Raw genomic sequence first — 23,262 nt, 5'->3', positions numbered from 1 at the left:
TTCACTATTTCTTAAAGCACAATCGTATTCCATCCAATTAATATAGCATAATTTGTTTATCCATTTCCCAATCAATGGGCATCTCTTCAGTTTCCAAATCTTTTATATCACCAAAAAACTGTTATAAATATTTTTGCACACATGAACTCTTTTCCTCCTTCTTTGATCTCTTTGAGTATGTAGACCTGGTAGCAGTATCACTGGATCAAAGAAGATGCACAAATTAATAACTTTGGGGACATAGTTCCCAAATTGCTTTCCAGATGGTTAGGCTAATTGACAGTTCCAACAACATTACATTAGTATACTGTACCTGTTTTCTCACATTGTTTCCAGCATATGTCATTTTCCTTTTTTTGTCATCTTAGCCAACCTGACAGATATTAGATAATATCTCAGTTTTAATTTCATTTCTCTAATTATTAGTGCTTTAGAGTCATTTTAATATGGCTATTGATAGCTTTGATTTCTTCCTCTAAAAACTGCTTATTCACATCTTTTAACCATTTATCAATTAGAAAATGGATCTCAGTCTTGTTAATTTGACTTTGATCCCTATATTTTTTAGAAACTTATTTACTTTATCAGAGAAACTTTCTACAAAAGTTCCTCCCCTCTAGTTTCCAGCTATTCTTCAAATTTAAGTTGCATTGGTTTTATTTGTACAAAACCTTTTTAATTTTATGTAATCAAAACTATTCATTTTACTTCTTGTGAGCCCTTCTCTCTATTGTTTATTCATGAGCTCTTCCCCATCCATAGATCTGACAATTTTTTCCACGCTCCACTATTTTGCTTATCTTATGTCTAAACCATATGCCAATTTTAGCTTATGTCTAGTTTTTGCCAGATGACTTTCTAGTTGTCCTGGCAATTTTGTCAAATAGTGATTCTTGCTTAAAGAGCTGGGATGTCTGAGTTGGTCAAGTTTGGGGTCATTGTGCTCATTTGCTTTTATATATTGTGTACCCAATCTATTCCACTGATCAACTTATCTATTTCTTAACCAGTGACAAATTGTTTTGAGGATTATAGCTTTGTAGTAAAGTATGACATCTAGTCTTGCAAATCCTCTTTCTTTCCTAATTTTTTTCATTGATTCCCTTAATATTCTTAAACTTTCATTCCACCAGATGGATTTTGTTATTCTTTCTAGTTCTATAAAATACTTCTTTGGTAATTTGATTGATATAGCACTGAATAAGTAAAATAATTAATATGTTATTGTCATTTTTATTTGTGTACCCATAAGAAATTAATGTTCCTCTAATTATTTAGATATCTTTATTTATCTGAAGAATGTTTTGTGATTATGTTCATGTAGTTCCTGTGTATATCTTGGCAGATAAATCCCTAAGTATTGTATACAGTCTGTAGTTATTTTAAATTAAATATCTGTTTCTAAATTTTCCTGTTGGATTTTATTCATAATACATGTATTTAAAGAAATTATAAAAAGAAAACTGCCCAAATCTCTTAGAACCAGAGGCAAAGTGGAAAGAAATCCCAAGTAAAAACTCCCAGGAACATTACAACTAAAATCCAGGGCTTCCGGATAAGAGGAAAAAAATACTGCAATCAGCCAGAAAGAAATAATTCAAATACTGAGGAGGCACAGTCAGAATCACACATAATTATTCATGTGATATATTCTCAAAAAGGATTGAAGAGCTTGGAATATGATATTCCAGCAGGCACATAGACTTACAGCTAAGAGTAACTTACCCAGCAAAACCAAATATAATGCTATGAGGTACAAATGGATCTTTAATTAAATATTTAATCAATTAAATAAATCCAAACATTTCTGATTATCATTGCATAGAGCTGCATAGAAACTTTGAAATTCAAATGCAGAAATTAAAAGAAATGTAAAATGGTTAACACCAATGAACAGTTATAAGAAACTAAACAAGGATAAATGACTCATATTCAAATATGGGGAGGTGATAACATGTCCCTCTTAACTCTATCATCATCAGGAGTTCTAAAAGGAGTCTAGATAAGGCCTAGGAATAGCTCTCATAATGGAAAAGAGAGGGAAAGAATACAATGTGGGGGAAGAAAGAAGAAAAAGGAAGGTTTAGGATAACTATCTCCTAATCAGGGTGCATAAATAGATAAGGAGAAGGAGGTAGTGAGAACCTCATTTATCTGAACTGGTGAAAGGAAGGAAGAATATATGCACATAAAATTGGGTATAGAAATATATTTCATTCAAAAGGAGAATACTAGAAAAGGAGAGAAGAGAGAAGAGGAAATTAGAAGGAGAGTAGGTTAAGGGAGAGATTATTCCTACAAGAAGTAAACATATACAAAATATTTACATCTCTTTTAGAGATGGCAAAGGATGGGAATCTGAAAGGTACCCATAAATTTAAAAATGGATAAACAAATAATGCTACATAAATGTGATTGAATTCTATTGTACTCTGAAAAGTGGTAAAGATGATAGTTTCAGTGAAAACTTAAAAGAATTATATGCACTGATTCAAACTGAAATAAATTGAATCAGGATAATGATTTATACAATGGCAACAATATGATAAAGACAAAAAAACTTTGAAAGAATTAGAGACTGATCAGCATATAACTAATCATAATTCCAGAGGACTAATGGTAAAACATGCTATCTACTTCCTTGTAGAAAGATAAAGAATTCAGCATGCTGAATGACTTTTTTTTTTTTTTAATATGGCTATTGCCCAAATTTGTTTTGCTTATAAAGCTGTACAGTCAACCAAAATATATTCCTGCATTGGACATGTCCAAAAACATATGTTTCATTCTGATTGTTGGGCCTTAATATGTCTACAAGGAAGTGGGTAGAATGGTTTATCTTTAATCCTCTCTCTCAGTAGATGATGCAATGGACTTGGAGTCAGGAAGACCTGAATTCAAATCTGCTTCAAACATTTACTAGCTATGTAACCCTGAGCAAGTCACTTAAGTGCCTTCATCCATTGGAAAAGGAAATAACAAACCACTCCAGTATCTTTGCAAAGAAAACATGGATAGTATTGGTGTAGCCACAGGATCATGAAGAGTTTGACACTGATGAACAATAACATTTTATAATAAGGGTTTTTTATTCTTTCATTTTTAGCTGGGGGTGGGATACAGTTGTAAGAAAGTGGATTTATGTTTATTGGGGGAAAATGTAATTAAAAAAATTTAAACTAGAGAAGTAACAAAAAGGCCTCAAATAGAAATTCTGAAAATAAGAGCTAAACAAAACTGAAAATAAAACCTCTGTTGAATTCTTGAATAAAACTAGAAGGTTTTTTTAAATTATAAAAGAATACAAATGTGAGATAAGCTGGCAAGACATGCAGCTGATTGAATTAAGGGATAAGGGAAAGGGATACATTGATATGATTGAGATTTCAAACCCACACTATCAGAAACAAGGTTATGTCCTTGACAAAAGCAGAAAGTTAGGAAAGCACTTTAACCATGTTCCTTTTAAATAAAGTACATTCTGCCAAGCCAAATTGCTGTCAAAAATCGCATCCTACTAAGGCTTAATGATTCCTATGAAATTAGATTTGCATTCTTGCTTTAGGCACTATATAATTCAACCAGGTTATTCACCTTACCCTGTGCATTTGTACACAGCTGAGGCCAAGAATTTTATTATTGACTATCTTCTTGAATTAACATTGATGTTCCTGAACTACTGATTTTCTCCATTGCTATTCTTCCTATATTGCACCAGCTGGGATTGGAGTGGAGAAACATTCCTTGAGTCCCTTTTGCATTTTTTTTTTCCAGGAAGGAGATCAACCAAACTCTTGGACAGAGATAAAAATTATTTTACTATGGCAGAAATTTTAAAATGACACAATCTCACTGAATCCTTGCAAAATTCTACTTGTTCTCTAGATTTTCTGGAAGTCAGATTTCACTCTTCAGTTCTCAGTTATTCTTGATTTCTAGTTCTTATAGTTAACTCCCATAGTAAAGTATAGAAACTACTTGTTGAATATGTATGTTCACATCATTATGCACTCAGTCTATTAATAGTCTTAGATTCATAATTTCTTTTCCAATTTATTAACTTTTTCACAGACACAACTCAACTTTCAATTGTTTAAATTTACCTAAGATGTGTCTTCATGAAAAAAAATCAAAAACAAAACCAAAACCCCCAACAGCACCTTTTTAAAAAAAATATTGATAGTGTTCTGCTTTTTCTCTATGTCTTTGAAACACTAAATACTATTATTTCTGAAAAAATAAAATTTCAAATTACCCAAGGGGTAATGGAAGACACATAATTAGACCTAAATAGATTCTAAGATACTACCAACAAGACTTCCATTGAAAAAAGTGGCTTTAAAAATATCAAAAAAATATGTTAGAAAAGTCATAAAGTGAGAGGGAAGATATCATCTATGTTTTTATGTACTGCTAACACAGGAAACTGAAATTATAATAACTACAGGAAGGACTGGTAGGTTACTTCGGAAATATTGCAAAGCTTTGCAGTGAACACTATAAAAGTCTTTTCTCCTACTTTATTGAGAAAAACGAGAGTATCCATTATAAGCCTTTTCAACTCTATACATCACAATCTTTCTTTATCCTCCTATTTTCACCTCTTTTGCTTCTTTCACTCAGAAAAGATGTGGTCTTTCTCCTTACCAGGGTCAATTCCTATATTTTTGTCCTTGAACCCACCCCAACTCATTTTCCTTGGAAATTATTTTAATTATTCTCTCTTCTTTAATCTCTATCAACAGGTTCCTTTACTTCCTTTTATTCTCTCATCTACACCATTTAAAAAAACTTTTCACGTGACTGCCATCTCTTCAAGTTATCATTGTATCTTTTTTTCCATAACCAAATCCCTAAAAAAATTCAATATTTAATGCTTCTATTTCTTCACCTCCTACTCACTTTTCATTCTCTCAAAAATCTGATTTTCAATCCCATCATTTTACTGAATCTGCTCTCTTCACCGTTACTAGTATTCCTCTTAACTGGTAACTCCCGTAGCCTCTTTCTCAGTTCTTATCCTTATCTGACCTCTTTAAACCTTCTGATGTTTCCATCCTCTTGGAAAATCTATCTTCCCCAAACCTCTCTAAAATCATTCTTTTCTTATTAGGATGAATTCTTGTCTAGATCTTTTATTGAATCACTATGTATCTCCCACTCTTTAAGCATGGATATCCCCCCAGTCTCTATCACGGACCCATTTTTCTTTCCGTCTATACTCCCCTCCTTACTTGGTAATCTCATTTGTTCCCAAGAGCTCAATTATCATCTCTACACATATCTATCTATATCTATATATGTATCTATATCTATCTATCTATTTATCTATATATCTATTGTCCCACTAAAGTGTCCTATTTATGTTGAATAAGGAGCACAATACTTCATAAATGGTGGAGGTGATAGGTAAAAATGTCTACATAAGAATAAAACAATACATACAAATTTGGGAGGGAAGTTAATGAAGAAAGAAAACTTCCAGAAAAATAAATCATTAAACTATAGTGCTACATAATTTTCAGCAAAGCTTTTCTGATAGTTTTTCAGTTTCCTAGTGAATTTGATACATGAGAGATATTCTATTATCTCATCAATTATCCATAATTCACAGATAAGTAGAGTGTGCCTTATAATCAGAAAGAAGGAGAAAGGATTTCATTTTTAAAAACCTTGTTTGAAGCATGGCCAGGTCAGAAAGAAAAAGCTAAATCCTAAATGAATCTGTGTAAAACAAAGGAGAATAATGATACTAATAATAATAGTAACTTTTATATAGCATTTACTATATGCCAGATACTGTGTTAAATGCTTTACAAATAGTATTTCATTTGATCCTCATAACAAATCTGGGAGGAAGATACTTGTATTATCCTCTGTTTTACAGATGAGAAAGCCAAGGCAGACAGAAAGCTTAAGTGACTTGCCTAGGATCACACAATTAATAAGTATTTGAGGCACTCTATTCACTAGCTTACTGAGAAAAGGAAGGATTGAATTATCACTGAGTAATTAGAATACTGTTTTATTAAATATCTTTGATAACTTTAAGTAAATTACAAAATACCATATAAAATATTATACAAATATTATGTAAAATAACTACATATTCAGACAGAAACCTATGTTCCATAAATAAAACGAAGATTAGGTCCCAATAGTTCCAGAGATTAAATCTTTCTACTTTATCTTTTCAGAGAGAATTTCCTGATAAACGAATCATGGGACTAAAAGCTATTAACACTTAAGAGCTTTATAATTGGGTTCCTCAGTTCTGAAAGGATCATGAACTCTAAGAAAGAATGATTCAGATATTCTGACATTTAAACTACATGAAGTGATGTGGGAGATAATAACAGCTGGGTAAAAGTAATGAGACTTTGACTAAGTGTCAGGAATCTTTATCTTTGCCACTAATCTCTACTTTGTCTCATTACCTCTAGCTTACATCCATTCAAGCCATTTTTTCCCTTTAGTTATTGGTTTTCATGGAGCATCAGTAGATACCAACAATTACTAGGTTGGGTTAGTTTTTAGAATGCTTATCTAGGGTAGTGAGACAATGGATAGAGTTCTGGGTCTTCAATCAGAAAGACTCCTCTCTTTGAGTTCAAATCTATTGTCAGATCCTAGCTGTGTGATACTCTGAGCAAATCCTTTAATTTCTGTTTTTCTCAGTTTCCTCCTTTGTAAAATGGAAATAATAATAGCACATACTTCCCAACATGGTTGTGAGGATCAAATAAGATAACAATTGAAATGCTTAGTGCAGTGCCTGGCACAGAGTAAGTACTATATAAATGGTAGTTATTAGTAAAAGTAATCATAGATTTCTTTCTCCAATTTTCAAAATGAAAATCTCCATCATAAGTGTGCTCTTTTTTTTTTTTTTTTAATCCACTATGGTTTTGCAGCAACTTTACTAAGTGGCTGCATCAATATTTAAAATAACAGGAAAAATCTGTTCTTGAGAGATTGTAGGACTCCCAAGACTCAAAACCACACAGCATCGCTGAGAGAATGTTCAAGTGTAGAGGTTGAAATTTTGTGCCAGGGAGCAGTTCAGGTTTTTTTTTAAGTGCTATACAATTTCCCAGACACAATACATCCTGCTTTCTTTCTCCTATTCAGTTCTAGGCCCAAATCATTATCCATCTGGAGTGTCTGACCTACATTTATTGTAGGTGCTAATATACTAACTCAGGAAATGGACTGGTCTTCAAATTACATATCATTGACTAGAACAAGAATGTCAAACACTAAGCCTCATGCACCTGAACTGGATTAAAATGTAATTGGGAAATATTTTTAAAATAAATAAAAATACAATAAAATTCTCTCCCTCCTGAAAAGGGAGCAAAAATGTACAAAAATGTTTGTAGTAGCTTTTTTTTGTGGTAGCAAAGAATTGGAAAATATGTAGATGCCCATTAATTGGGGAATGACTGAACAAATTGTGATATATGAAGATAATGGAGTATTATTGTTCTATAAAAAACAAACAACCTGATTTTAGAAAGACCTGGAAAGATTTATATAAACTGATGCTGAGCGAAACAAGCAGAATCAGGAATATATTGTACACAATAACAGCAAGAACGTGCAATGATCAACTAGAAAGATTTGGTTCTTCTCAGTGGTTCAGTGATTCAAAACAATCCCACTAGACTTTAGATAGAAAATGCCATCTGCATTCAGAAAAAGAACTAAGGAGACGAGATGTAAATCAGTACATACTATGTTCACTTCTTTTTTCTGTTGTTGTTTTTTTAACCTTTGCTCTGATTTTTCTCTCCCAACATGATTCATAAAATAATGTGCATTAAAAAATAAATAAATTTACTAGGGAAAAAAAAAAAAAGAATTCTCTCCCTCCTGATCTCTCTTTTTCCTGGCTTCACTGACTTCCTTCAAGTCAATTACAATTCCATCTCAAGTAAGTACTTCCTTGCCTTTAAGATTACATCCAATTTACTCTGTATATATCTTGGGTTTTCAAAAAGTTATTAATTTATTTTTAATTTTAGGAATAAAACAAGTATTTCCATAATATAGTTTAATAAAAAAATGATTGCACATGAACTGCAAATCTATTATGTAAAACTTGCTATTCCCTTTAAATATATATTAAAGGTATCATATAATTTTTTTTTTATTCCCCTGCACCTCACCCAATTAATAAATGGTTAAGAGATACAAACAGGCAGTTTTCCTATAAAGAAATCAAAACAATTTGTAGTCATATGAAAAAAGCTGTAAGCCATTATTAATCAGAGAAATATAAATTAAAATAACCTTGAAATGTCATTTTATATTTATCAGTTTAGCTAATATGATAGAAAAATAAAATAATAAATGTTGGAAGGGAATATGAAAAAATTGGGACACTAATTCTTTACAGGTGGAATTGTGAACTGATCCAACCATTTTGGAGAGCAATTTGGAATTATGCCCAAAGAATTATTAAACTGCCTATAATCTTTGATGCAGCAATACTGGTACTAGATTTATTTCCAAAGACAATTAGGAAAAGAACCTATGTGTTCTGAGATGTATAATAGCTTTTTTTGTTTTAATAGCTCTCTTTGTGGTGGAAAAGAACTGGAAATTGCAGAAATCCCCAGCAACTGAGGAATGGATGAACAAGTTGTGGTATATGAATATGATAGAATACTACTGCGCTATAATAAATAACAAACTCAATGCTCTTAGAAAAACATGGAAGGACTTGCACAGAGTGATGAAGAACAAAATGAGCAGAACTGAGAAAATATTATATACAGTGATAGCAATTGTTTTAGGAACAACTTTGAGCAAATAAGGCATTTTGACTATTGTAAATACTCAAATTAACTACAAAGGACATGTGAAGAAAGATGGTATCTCCATCCAAAAAAAGAACTGATAAATAGAAATATGTATAGAATAATTTATATAGATATATGTGTCGTGTGTGTGCATTTATTTTACATAGTTGTCTGACAGCTGTCTCCCTCATTAGAATATGGTCTCCCTTTGTCTTGGCTTTTCTTTGTATTCCCAGATCTTCGCACAATGCTTCACACAGGGAAAACATTTGATAAATGCTTGTTGATTGACAAACTGATGACTGAAAGATTATTGGAGAGATATTAAGTAATCTCCAATAAGCTACATCATATTTCTAAGGATAGCATGCGAAAGAAATTGATATGAGGGATAACATTCAGGAAATGGATGAGCATGTAAGAAGAATAAGAAATGGTATATGGATGGTCCCCCCAAATGTAAAAAGAGATTTTGGAAGGTACCTAGCATGTTGAATGACTCCTCTGTGGAAGATCTTTGGAAAAATATGAACATGAATGGACAGGATCAAAAAGCATAAATATGTTGTGATTTATACCAATGAGATTGCTCATCACTTACATATTGATGAATAAATATATTTGTTCTGAGCGTGGTTATAGAAATACAATCTATTATCAGTGTTACTAATATATGAACTATGTAAATCTTCAATGAATCTCACTTTTGATAATTTCTGAAACCCAAATCTTTAAGAATGTAAAAACTTGGGGGGGGGGGAAGTCAAGATGGCAGAGTATAATTAGCAACCTAGACAAACTCTCCCAATATTCCTCTCCAAGCAACTTTAAAATAATTATAGGGTAGCTAGGTAGTACAGTGGATAGAATACTGGACCTGGAGTCAGGAAGGCCTGAGTTCAAATCTGGCCTTAGACACTTACTAATGGTATGACTCTGGGAAAGTGACTTAAATCTGTTTGCCTAGTTTCCTCACTTGAAAAATTAGCTAGAAACCTAGAAAAAATAACAACAAAATTCATCTGGAAGAACAAAAGGTCAAGAATTTCAAGGGAATTAATGAAAAAAGATGTAAATTAATTTGGCCTAGCTGTACCAGATCTAAAACTATATTATAAAGCAGTGGTCATCAGAACCATTTGATACTGGCTAAGAAATAGAGCAGTTGATCAGTGGAATAGGTTAGGTTCACAGAACAAAATAGTCAATAACTATAGCAATCTAGTGTTTGACAAACCCAAAGACCCCACCTTTTAGGATAAGAACTCATTATTTGACAAAAACTGCGAGGAAAATTGTTAACTAGTATAGCAGAAGCTAGACATTGACCCACACCTAACACCGTATACCAACATAAGGTTGAATTGGGTTCATGAGCTAGACATAAAGAATGAGATTATAAATAAATTAGGAGAACATAGGATAGTTTACCTCTCAGATCTGTGGAGAGGGAAGGAATTTGTGACCAGAGAAGAACTAGTTATCATTATTGATCACAAAATAGATAATTTTGATTATATTGAGTAAAAAAGATTATATTGAGTAAAAAAATTTTAACAAAATTAATGCAGACAGAATTAGAAGGGAAGAAATAAATTGGGAAATGTTTTTATATTCAAGGGTTCTGATAAAGGCCTCATTTCTAAATATTTATAGAGAACTGACTCAAATTTATAAGAATTCAAGCTATTCTCCAATTTATAAATGGTCAAAGGATATGAACAGACAATTTTCAGATGAAGAAATTGAAACTATTTCTAGTCATATGAAAAGGTGCTCCAAATTACTATTGATCAGAGAAATGTAAATTAAGATAACTCTGAGATACCAGTACACACCTGGAAGATTGGCTAAGGTGACAGGAAAAGATAATAACGAATGTTGGCAGGGATGTGGGAAAACTGGGGCACTGATGCATTGTTGGTGGAGTTGTGAATGGATCCAACCATTCTGGTGAGCAATTTGGAATTATGCCCCAAAAGTTATCAAACTATGCATGCCCTTTGACCCAGCCTATATCCCAAAGAAATCTTAAAGGAGGGAAAGGGACTCACATGTGCAAAAATGTTTGTGGCAGCTCTTTTTGTAATGGCAAGAAACTGGAAAATGAGTGGAGGCCCATCAGTTGGAGAATGGCTATATAAATTATGGTATATGAATGTTATAGAATATTATTATTCTGTAAGAAATGATCAGGAGGATGATTTCAGAGAGATTTATGCTAAGTGAAATGAGCAGAACCAGGAGATCATTATATATATCATTATATATCACACATATATAAACTGTACAATGATCAATTATGATGGACGGGACTCTCTTCAACAATGAGGTGATTCAAACCAGTTCCAATTGTTCAGTGATGAAGAAAGTCATCTACACCAAGAGAAGACTGTGAGAATTGAGTGTGGAACACAACATAGCATTTCCACTCTTTTTACTGTTATTTGCTTGCATTCTATTTTGCTTCACCTTTTCTCTTGTGCAGCACAATAATTGTACAAATATGTATGCATATATTGGATTTAACATATATTTCTACCATGTTTAATTTATATTGGACTACTTGCCATCAGGGGAGGGCATGGAGGAAGGGGCGGGGGGGGGAATTGGAAGACAGGGTTTTGCAAGGGCTAATGTTGAAGAATTGTCCATGTATATGTTTTAAAAATAAAAAAGCTTTAATTAAAAAAGAAAAGAAAAGAAAGGAAAAATGAGCTGGAGGAGAAAATAGTAAACCATTACAGTATCTTTGTCAAGAAAACCCCAAATGGGATCATGAAGAGTCAGACATAATTCTCAAACGATTCAACAACAACAAATAGTCAACAAAAGGTGGATGAGACATTTTTTTTTTTTCCCAGCCAAGATAACATAGGAAGTTGGAAGGAGAAGTCTGTGATACTGGGGTGGGGAACTGGCCTGGAAAACACACTGCAGCAACATCAGCAATAAGTTATGAATGTGATGAGAATGGCAGCAGCAACTTTGGAACTTCTGAACCCAGAGAGCTGAAGATGGTTGGAGAACTGATAAGAAAGAGATTGCAGGAGACCCTGTGCTAGCCCTGAGCACGGGACCAGGAAACTTCATATTTAGCAACTCTCTTGCCCACATACAGGTCTAGCTCACAGATATAGGGCTGAGAGGAGTGTTTGTAGCTGCAGGGGGACAGGAGCCCTTCCTGAGTACAGACCAGAGTACAGATCAGGAGAGTAGTGACCATACCTCTCCCCAGATCACACCACCTTGGAACCACTCAAAACTTACAGATCCCCAGAACTAGCTGTGAAAACAGCAGTGCAAAAAAACTAAAGCTTGGGACAGTACCTTACCCCCTAGATGAGCAAAGCATAATTTTTAGCATAAAGTTCAAAAAATGGCTGGAAAAATGAACAAACAACAACAACAACAAAAAAACCCTGACCATAAAAAGTTCTGTGGTAATGGGGAAGATCAAAAAACTCATAAGACAATATAAAAATAGGTATAAGTAAAATTTTAAAGGGAAAAAAACACTTGCAAATTGGACACAAGCACAACAAGAATGCCTGGAAGAACGAAAGAAGCAAAGAAAGCCATTTTAGCTTAGTAAAAGAAACACAAAAAATACTGGAGGAAGTAACATTAAAAAAAAAAAAGCAGAATTGGGAAAGTGGTAAAAGAGGTTAAAAAAAAGTTTATCGAAGAAGATCATTCCTTTTAAATTAGAATTGGGTGAATGAAAGCTAATAACCATTAAACATCAAAATCAAAAACAGAAGAAAATGTGAAATATCAGAAAAATAGTTGGTCTGGAAAAATAGATCAAGGAGAAATCATTAGAATCAAGGAGAAATTATTAGAAAGCCATGACACCCCCCCCCCAATAACCTAGACATCATGTTTCAAGAAATTATAAAGGAAAATTGCCACAATATCTTAGAACCAGAGGGCAACATAGAAATTGAAAGGTCTTCTTCAAGATTGCCTACTGAAAGAGATTCCAAAATGAAAACTCCCAGAAACATTATAGTCAAATTCTAGAGCTTCCAAGTCAATGAGAATATATTGCAAGCTGCAGAAAAAAACCATTTAAATATCATGGAGTCACTGTCATGACTACACAAGATTTAGCAGCTTTTATATTAAAAGAACAATAAAGGCTTGGAATAAATTTTCTGGAAGGCAATGGAGTTGGGATTACAACTACCAATGACCTATCCAGCAAAACTGATATGATCCTTCAAGAGGAAAATGGATATTTAATGAAATAGAAGAGGAGTTTCAAAAGGTCAGAGCTAAATAGAAATGCAAAAACAAGGAACAAAAGAAACACAAAAAAAGTAAACATGAAAGGGAAATCATAAGGTATTTAATAAGGTTAATCTGTCTATATTTTTATATGGGAAGGTAATAAATGTAGCTCCTAAGAACTTTACCATTATCAGTTAGTTAAAAGTTATCTACACAGAGGGCATGAGTGTAAATTGATAATGTTGGGATGATTTTTTAAAAAGTAAAAAGTGAGAGAGGGATGCACAGGGAGAAGGAAGAGAAAGAATGGGGAAAATTATCTTACATAAAAGAGGTACATAAAAAAGAGCTTTTACAGTGTAGGGTAGAATGGGGGGCACAGCAGGCAATGCTTAAATTTCACATTAATTGGAATGAATTCAAAGAGGAAAGTATACACACATTATACTCAGTTATAGACATACCCAAAAAGGAAGTAGGAAGGGAAAGGAATAAGAAAAAGAGATGTATGGTAAGAGATGGGGGCAGATTAAGGGAAACAATGATTAGAAGCAAAAAAGACTTTTGAGGAGGGACAGGGAAAAAGAGGCAGAGGGAGATTAACAGAAGAAAATAGTACAGAGAGAAATCACAGTTAGTGACCATAACTATGGTTGAATAAAATGAATTCATCCAAAAAAAAGACCAGGTATCAGGCTGAATTAAAAACCAAAATTCAACACTATATTGTTTACAAGAAACACCCTTAAAATAGGAAATCACACACAGAATTAAAATAAGGGACTGGAGCAGAGCTTCTTATGCCTCAGTTGAAGTAAAACAAACAAAAAAGACAGGGACAAGAATCATGATCTCAAATCATGATCAGACAAAGCAAAAGCAAAAATAGCCCTTATTAAAAGTGATAATCACAGAGAGTACATTTTACTAAAAGGTACAATAGACAACAAGGTAAATAAAACTAAATATATGTTCATCAAATGGCAGATCATCCAAATTAATAAATGAAAAGTTAAATAGTTACAGAAGGAAATTGACAGTAAAACTAGAGGAGGAACTCAACTTTCCCTTCTCAAAATTAAATAAATCTAAAAAAAAAAGGCAGGGAGAAGAAATTAAGGAGATGAATACAATTTTAGGAAAGTTTCATTTGATAACCGCTGGGGAAAACTAAATGGAAAAAGAAAATAGTATATCTTTTTCTCATCTATTCTTGACACTTTCACAAAAACTGACCATGGATCAGGCATAAAATAGCAAATATATTAATTAAATGCACCCTTTTGAACCATAATACAATATAAATTACATTCAATAAAGGCCTTGAAAGAACAGATTAAAAATTAATTTGGAACTAAATGATCTATTTTTCAAATAATAATGACAGCTTTTTATTTTTCAAAATATATGTAAATATACTTTTTAACATTCAACCTTGCAAAACCTTGTGTTCCAAAATTTTCTCCCTCTCTTCCCCCTCTTCCTTCCCTTAGACAGCAAAAATACAATGTAGGTTAAACACATGTAATTCTTCTAAACATATTTCCACATTTATCATGTTGCACACACACAAAAAATCAGACCAAAGGGAGAAAAAAGTGAGAAAGAAAAAAAAAAAAACAAGCAAGCAAACAATAACAGCAACAACAAAAGTGAAAATGCTATGTTGTCATCCACTTGCTGTTCCCATAGTGCTCTCTCTGGATGCAGATGGCTTTCCCCATTCATGTCTATTGGAATTGCCCTGAATCACCTCCTTGTTGAAAAGAGTCAAGTTCATCACAGTTGATCATCATGTAATCTTATTGTTGCTGCATGCATTGTTCTCTTGGTTCTATTTCACTTAACATCAGAAACTAAATAATTTAATCTAAGGATGAGTGTATCAAAGAACACATCATAGAAACAATCAATAAATTCATTAAAGAAAATAACAACAATGAGAGAATATATCAAAATTTGAGCAATGCAGCAAAAAATATTAGGGGAAAATTTCTATTTCTAAAAGCTTTTATCAAATAAAAAAGGGGAAGGAAAGAACAGATCAGTGAATTGGCATACAACTAAAAACAAACTAAAAAAAGAACAATTTTTTTAAAAAACCAAATAAACAGCAAAATGAAAATTCTTAAAAATCAAAGAAAAGATTAAATAAATTGAAAGTAAAAAAGAAACATTGAATTAATAAATAAAACTAAGAATTTGTTTTATATGGGGAGAAGAAGCAATAAAAATAGATAAATCATTGGTTAATTTGATTTTTTAAAGAAGAACAAACCAAAAAAACAGTATCAAAATGAAAAGGGTAAATGTACCTGGAATGAAGATGAAAGTAAAGCAATTATTAGGATTTATTTTGCCCATTTGCATGCCAATAAAATTGACAATCTAAATGAAATGGATGTATATCTACAAAAATAAAAACTACCTAGACAAAAGAGGAAATAGAACAATTAAATTACCCTATCCTATAAAGGAAGTTAAATAAGCCATAAATGAGCTCCCTAAGAAAAAAAATCCCAGATGGATTTACAAACAAATTCTACCAAACATTTAGAGAATAGCAATACTATAATGAACTATTTGAGAAAAATCAGTAAAGAAGTCCTACCAAATTCTTTCTATGATTAAAAATATGGTTTTGGTATCTATATTATGGATAGCAAAAACAGAGTGAGAAAATTGTAGACCAATTTCCCTAATGAATGTTGATATAAAAATATTAAAATACTAGCAAGATGATTATATCAATATGGCACTTTTGGGACAAAACCATGTTATATGCTATAATCACATGGGATTCATACTAGGAATATAGGGCTGATTAATATTAGGAAAACTATAAATGCAACTGACCATATCAATAACAAAAGCAGCAAACATCATGATTATATTAATAGATGCAAACTTTTGAAAAAATGCAACACTTTTTCCTATTAAAAAACACTAGAAAGTATAGGGATAAATGGAACTTAAAAATCAAAAAGATAAGTAGTAAATCTCTAAAACCAAGAGTAAGCATTATTTTTAATGGGCATAAATTAGAAGCCTTCCCAACAGATCATGGATCAAGCAAGAATGTCCATTATCACCACTATCATTCAATAATGTTCTATGCTAGACAAAAAAAAAAAAAAAAAAAAAAAAAAAAAAAAAAAAAAAAAAAAAAAAAATGAAGAAATAACAATAGGCAATGAAAAAACAAAACTATTTTTCTTTGCAAATGATGAGATGGCATACATTGAGGACTTAGAGAATCAATTAAAAAGTACTTGAAATAATTAACAACTTCAGGAAAATTGCAAAATATAAAACGAAACTATATAATCATTAGCATGTTTATATATTATCAATAAAACCCAGCAGCAAGAGATAAAAAGATCAATTGCATTTAAAATAATTACAAATAATGTAAAATACCCGTCAAGACATACATAGGAACTACATGAACACAATTATGAAATGCTCTTTACACAAATAAAGACATATCTAAACAACTGGAGAAATATCAATAGCTCCTGGGCTGACCAAGCCGATATAATAAAAATGACAATTCCAGATAACTTAATTTATTTATTCAGTGCCATGCCAACCAAACGAACAAAGAACTATTTTATAAAGCTAGAAAAAAATTTTAAAATTATCTGGAGGAACAAAAGGTAAAGAATATCAAGAGGATCAATGAAAAAATGTAAAGGAAGGTAATCAGCAGTACTCAGGTCTCAAACTATGTTGCAAAATGATAATCATCAAAACAATCTGGTTCTGGTTAAGAAACAGAGCAATGGACTAATGGACTAGATTAGATACATAGTAGTAAATGACCTAATAATCTAGTGTTTGATAAATTCAAAGATCCAGGTTTTAAAGGTGAGAACTCATTATTTGACAAAAACTCCTGGGAAAAAATGGAAAGTATTTTGGGCAGAAAGGCATAGACTAACATCTCACACTGCATACCAAGTTAAGCTCAAAGTGGATAAACTATTTAAACATAAAGGGTGATATCATAAGTTAATTAGGAGACCATGGAAATTTTTTCCTGTTAGATCTATGGATAAAGGAAGAATTTATGACCAAAAAAGGGATGGAAGTGATTGTGGCAAGTAAAAGAGATAACTTTGATTATGTGAAATTAAAAATTTTTTGCTCAAACAAACCCAATGCACCCCAAATGAAAAAGAAAGCAGAAACCTGGGGAAAACATTTTACATAAATAAATTTATGTAATTTATAAATTTTTATATATAAATATTTTTATATTTTATAAAAATAAATTTTTATATATAAATTTTATAAAATTTATTTTTAAAAAAAGTCATTTCCCAATTAACAAATGGTCAATAGTTATAAACAAGCAATTTTCAGAAGCTATCTATAGTCATGAAAAAAATGCTCTGAAATCACTCTTGATTAGAGAAATGTAAATTAAAACAATTCTGAAGTATCACTCATACTTATCAGATTGGTAATATGACAAAAGAGAAAAATGAAAAATGCCAGAAGGGGTATGGAAAATTTAAGACACTAATTCATTTTTGGTGAAATTGTGAACTGGCTCGACTATTTTGCAGAACAATTTGAAACCATATCCAAATAAAATTGAGCACAGCCCTTAACCCAGCAATATCATTACTAGGTCTATATCCCAAAGAAATCAAAGGAAAAAGAAAAGAACTGATATGTATTTGGAGCAGCTTTTTCTGTGGTGCCAAAGAATTGAGAGTTGAGTACATTCCCATCAACTGGAGAATGTCTAAAAAAGGTTATGGTATATGATTTTGGTGGAATACTATTGTGCTGTAAGAAATGATGAGCAGTATGGTTTCAGAAAAACTTAAGAAGACTTACAAAAACTGATACAAAGTGAAGTGAGCAGTACCAGAATATTTTATAAAGTAATATCAATATTGTAAGATTGATCAGCTGTGAGACTTAGCTATGCTGATCAATCCAATCATCCAAGACAATTCCAAAGGAGTCATAATGGATAATGCCATTTACTTCCAGAGAGAAACTATGGCATTCTAAATGCAAATTAAAGAATAATTTTTTTCATTTTCTTTATTTTTCTTGCTTCCCACCCTGTCTCATCAGGACTAATATTGAAATGTTTTGCATGATTTCACATGGTATAATTGATATCATATTGCTTGCCTTATAAATGAGTAAAGGGCTAGAGTAAGAGAGAGAATTTGGAATTATAAAACATTAAAAAAAATTTAAAGCAAAAACTTAGATATATCACAGAGATAGACCATAAAAATAATAATTAAGACAAATGACTAGTAGAGGATTTTTTCCCCCAAATTTCAAATGCAAACTCATTAGAGTTTGAAGAGAATGAGAATAAAAATGGCAAAATGCAGGAACAAGTACTATAAAACTAAATGAAATAGGCCTAGGGCAATTATAACATGGCTTTCAAAACTACGTTCATTTTTAACTGAAGGGTGTAACTCATGAAAATTATAGGTTTCTCAAGGCTATGCAAAAATCTTGAGTCCAAATATCTAGCTGTAGTACAGATTGGCAACTAGGTCTGAAGTGTTCTATTATTCTAAAAGAGTGACGTTTTCATTTTAGGAAGAAGCATTTAGGTTCCTGATATGTTTATTAGAATCTGTGCCAGGCTCTACAAATCTCAAGGCAGAGGATTTTTCTCCTGTATTTAGACTTAATTGTGCCTCAAGGTAATGGTTTCCATATTTAAACACTAGTAATTTTCTCCTTTTTTATACCTTTCCCTCCACCTCCTGACACTTTAAATAAAATGATCCAAGCAATAATTTTAGTGCATATTTTATTAAAAATATGAATTTACTACAACTTTATAACTTAAAAAAACTTCAAACACTCCTATTATTAAATTTTTTATAATCTCATGTTTGATAACATAAAAGTGATTGTTAATGTGATATTTTTTCAGTGCCAAGATTCTGCAAAGTTCCTCTCACCAGTGTTATTGCTACTTGTAATTTTTTTCAGTCATTAATTGAGATTGATATATTGATATATTTTCTGCTCTAGCAGAAAAACATTTTACAAAATAAGACATTTAAGTAATAAAAACATTGTATTGTTTTATTTGATAATCCAGAAAACTCACTATCACAAGACAAATCTGCTAACTATTCGTGTTAGAATAAAATAAAATCAAATGTATCATGTTTTTCCTATGTTAAATAGATATGGAAGCATATTTAAAATATTTTAGTTCAGCTAAAAATATCAAGAAATAATATTTTCTCCAACCTAATCTTTTTTCCCTTTAGAGAAATGGGTAGAATCAAAACTGAGGTCTTTCAAAGGGAAAAGGATTAAAGGTGATTAAAAAAAAAAACAACTTGTTTGGATAAGATCCTTATACTGTATCTTTATTCACCTTAAATGACTGGTTCCATGACCCACCTGAGGGTGGTATCCTCTTGAATAGTTAAAGTGCAAATACTGATAATAGAAAGGAATTATTTTTCAATCTCTGAGTAGTCGAAGAAAGAATCAAGTACTGACTGTTCTAGAATGTTAACTCAAAATTTCATTTTTGCAAGTTGTGGATTTTTTCCTTATTTAGATTCCTATATTTTCTGAAATCAATTTGGGACAGTCATGTTGGAGGGCATGGGAGACTATAATAGTTTGGATATCTCTCTAAACTAGAAATGCTTAGATATTAGATTGTTAAATTCGTTCTGATAGTTGAGAAAAGTATACATTATCAAATTAAAATTTTTCTTTTGATACAGATTCCTCATGCATTCATATTTTAAAATACCTAGGTCTTTCAAATAAGATGAGAAAAGCTTCTGTAGGTTGATTGAATGGTGAATAAACATTTATTTCTTGCAAGACAGAATTTTTTAAAATTGAGAAATAATCCATTAATCATACTGAAAATTTCTTGATGTGGCATTTTAACCAACGTTTGCAAAGTTATAAATCTTCAATATCAGTTTCAAAAGAATATCTTATGTAAGATATGTAAATATCTTTCACTCCATCATTGCTTCATCTAGTTGCAATACAAAATAATAAAATTTTCGATTAATTAACTGAAAAAGATCTTCAGGCAAATTAGCAATGCTTTCTATTAAACCATCTGTAAACTGAGCCATTCCAAGCTGCTTTGTATATGATTGGCCCTATCAATGAGCTGTGTGTAGCATCAGATTCATCTTAGCAAATGAATCTTTTTTTTACACTTAGCAATTTGGTAAGCAAATTTATATGTGCAATCTTTTTTTTAAAAATTTTAATAGCTTTTTATTTACAAGTTATATGCATGGGCAATTTTACAGCATTGACAATTGCCAAACCTTTCATTCCAATTTTTCCCCTCCTTACCCCCAAGACCTCCCCTAGATGGCAGGATGACCAATACATGTTAAATATGTTAAAGTATAAATAAAATATAAAATAAGTATACATGTCCAAACCGTTATTTTTGTAAAATCTTTTTGATGTTACAAATGTAGTTGTTGAGAAAGTTTGTTTTTCCTTATTAAAAGCTCATATCAACTAAAATGAAAAAGTTTTGTATGACTTCACATGTGCAATCAATATCAAATTGCTTGCTTAAGGAGGGATGAGAGAGAAATTGGAACTCAAATTTTTAAAAAAAAGTTAAGATTTTTAAACATCTAATTCGGAAATATTTAATGAAATAAATGTAAATGTATTAAAAAATTAAAAAGCCGATATCCTTTAACACTTATAGATGAGAGAAAAATCCATGATTAGTCGAGGAATAGAGATCATAAAAGTTACAATAGACTCTTGCTATTATATAAAATTGAAAAGGTTTTGCACAGAAAAAAAAAATCCATACAGTTAAAATGACAAAAGTAAGTTTTCTAGTAAACAAGTTTCTCTGTCTAATATCTAAGATGTAGGTATGTTATTTTCTTTGCACACCTGCATTTTTGATTTCCTTCATAAGCTAATTGTACAATATTTCAGAGTCTGATTCTTTTTCTACAGCAAAATAACGTTTTGGTCAGGTATACTTATTGTGTATCTAATTTATATTTTAATATATTTAACATCTACTAGTCATCCTGCCATCTAGGGTGGGGGGGGGTAAGAGGTGAAAAATTGGAACAAGAGGTTTGGCAATTGTTAATGCTGTAAAGTTACCCATGTATATATCCTGTAAATAAAAGGCTATTAAATAAAAAAATAAAATAAAATAAAATAAAAAAAAAGAAAAGATCCTTTTTGTCATTAGTTCCATACTGCCTTCCCCCTAATATACACATTATATATATATATATATATATATATATACATATATACATATATATATATATGTATATATGTACATGTATATGTATATACCATAAAATTTGGAAAAGCTGTATGAACTGATGGCAAAGTACAATGAGCAGAAACAGAATAGATTATAAAAGAAACAACCATATAAAGGAAAACAACTTTGAAAGATTTAAACTCTCTGATAATGTTATGGCCAACTATGACTTGAGGACCAACAATGGACCCAAGGTGCAAATTGAGAAATATATTTTTGGACATAACATATGTGTGGATTTGTTTTCTTTGATTGTTTGCAATAACGATTATGTTTTTCCTTTTTTATGTTAGGTGGAGAAAGGGACAAGTGTGATTTAAAAAAAAAAAAAGGAGATAATCATGTTTTAAAAGAGAGAATGGAAGTTCTGAGGAAAAAAACAGAAAAGTATGAAAGTGATAGTTTGAGTTTATTATATAATTTTTTTAAAAAATAAGCTGTACATATATATTTTACCATGTTTAGCATATATTGGATTACATGGCATCTAGAGGAGGGGGTGGGGGGAAGTAGGGGAAAAAATTGGAACACAAAGTTTTTCAAGGGTCAGTGTTAAAAAAATTATCCTTGCATATGTTTTTAAAATAAAAAAAAACTTCAGATAAAAAAAAAGTAAGTTGCATGTAATATTGTGCCATTTCCCTAAAAATTTCTTTTTATGAACTTAAATCCCTTGGCCCCTTGGCCTATCACCTATAAAGCTTTACCAAACCCTATTCATGGGGTGCTGAATGGAGCTGGAGATAGAAAATTATGGTGACTTAGTCTACCAAAAATGTAAGTAATATAATCTTGACTGGACCCTCACTGCAGCAAGGCAATCTTTTTATAGGCCCTAACTCTCATCCCTTCCTTAAATCTCCAATGGCCCTGGCTCCTTTTTCTCTAACCCTCTCAGCTAATGACTCAACTTGTTTTTCTTTTGATGAAAGTTCCCTCTTCTTTCCTCCTCCTCATCTCACATCTATCAGAAATATGCCTCCGTCATGTCCTCCTTACAACTGTTTTCCATGAAGAAATAGTCCACTCCTAGCCAACACAAATCCCTCTAGGTGCATCCCTGATCCCTTCCCCTCTCTAATTCAAGCTTTCTAATTTTCAATCTCTCCCTATCTATTAAATGTTTCCTTGCTGCCTACAAATCTGCCCATTTAAAAATAAACAAACAAACCCCAATAAACAATGAACAACAAAACAGGTTGCCTTTTCAAGAAGGAGGGAGAGGAGGAAGGGAAGGAAAGAATCTAAAACTCAAAAGTTTATCTGCTTTATCCTACTGCTCCTGCTAGTTCTCATCCTCTTTCTTTTTTGGCTAATGAGATTGAGAAAGCTCAACTGATATCTCTATTTCCCTTTTTTTTCTCTTCTAAAACCTCTTTGGTGTCAGATTTATTTATTTAGATTTTTTTTTTTTTGGAGTAGATAAAAAAGGAGAGATTCTTTGTCTCAATTGCTACCTGGCCTTAATCACTGAATGGGTGCAACCTCAGTCAAACTGAGACCTGTTGAAGATTTTAGCTTAAAAAGGCCGAAGTCTCCCATTTCATCCAGGGTTATCTCCAGTCGTCCTGATCTATATCTGGCTCCTGATCCCAGATGGCTCTGGAGGGAAAAGACCTTGCCCAGCCTTCCCTCACTTAAATCTAATTCACTTGCATGTCATAACATCATTTCCCTGATGTCATGGTCCTCTTTGAGAACGAAGGATAAACAATAATCTCTGGGGAAGCTTCCAACTTCATCATTCAAATGAAACTCCTCTCTCCTGTGTGATCAATGACTTCTTAATTGCCAAATAGAATGGCCTTTTCTCAGTGACTTTTCTGCAGCTTATGACACTATTAATCACCCTTCTCTTTCAAGAGTCTCTTGGTTCTCCTCCTTATCAGTCAATAAATATTATGACGTGCC

The sequence above is a fragment of the Sarcophilus harrisii genome, chromosome 5, assembly GCF_902635505.1.
Source record: "Sarcophilus harrisii chromosome 5, mSarHar1.11, whole genome shotgun sequence".
NCBI classification, from domain to species: Eukaryota; Metazoa; Chordata; class Mammalia; order Dasyuromorphia; family Dasyuridae; genus Sarcophilus; species Sarcophilus harrisii.
This window is presented reverse-complemented; position numbering follows the sequence as displayed.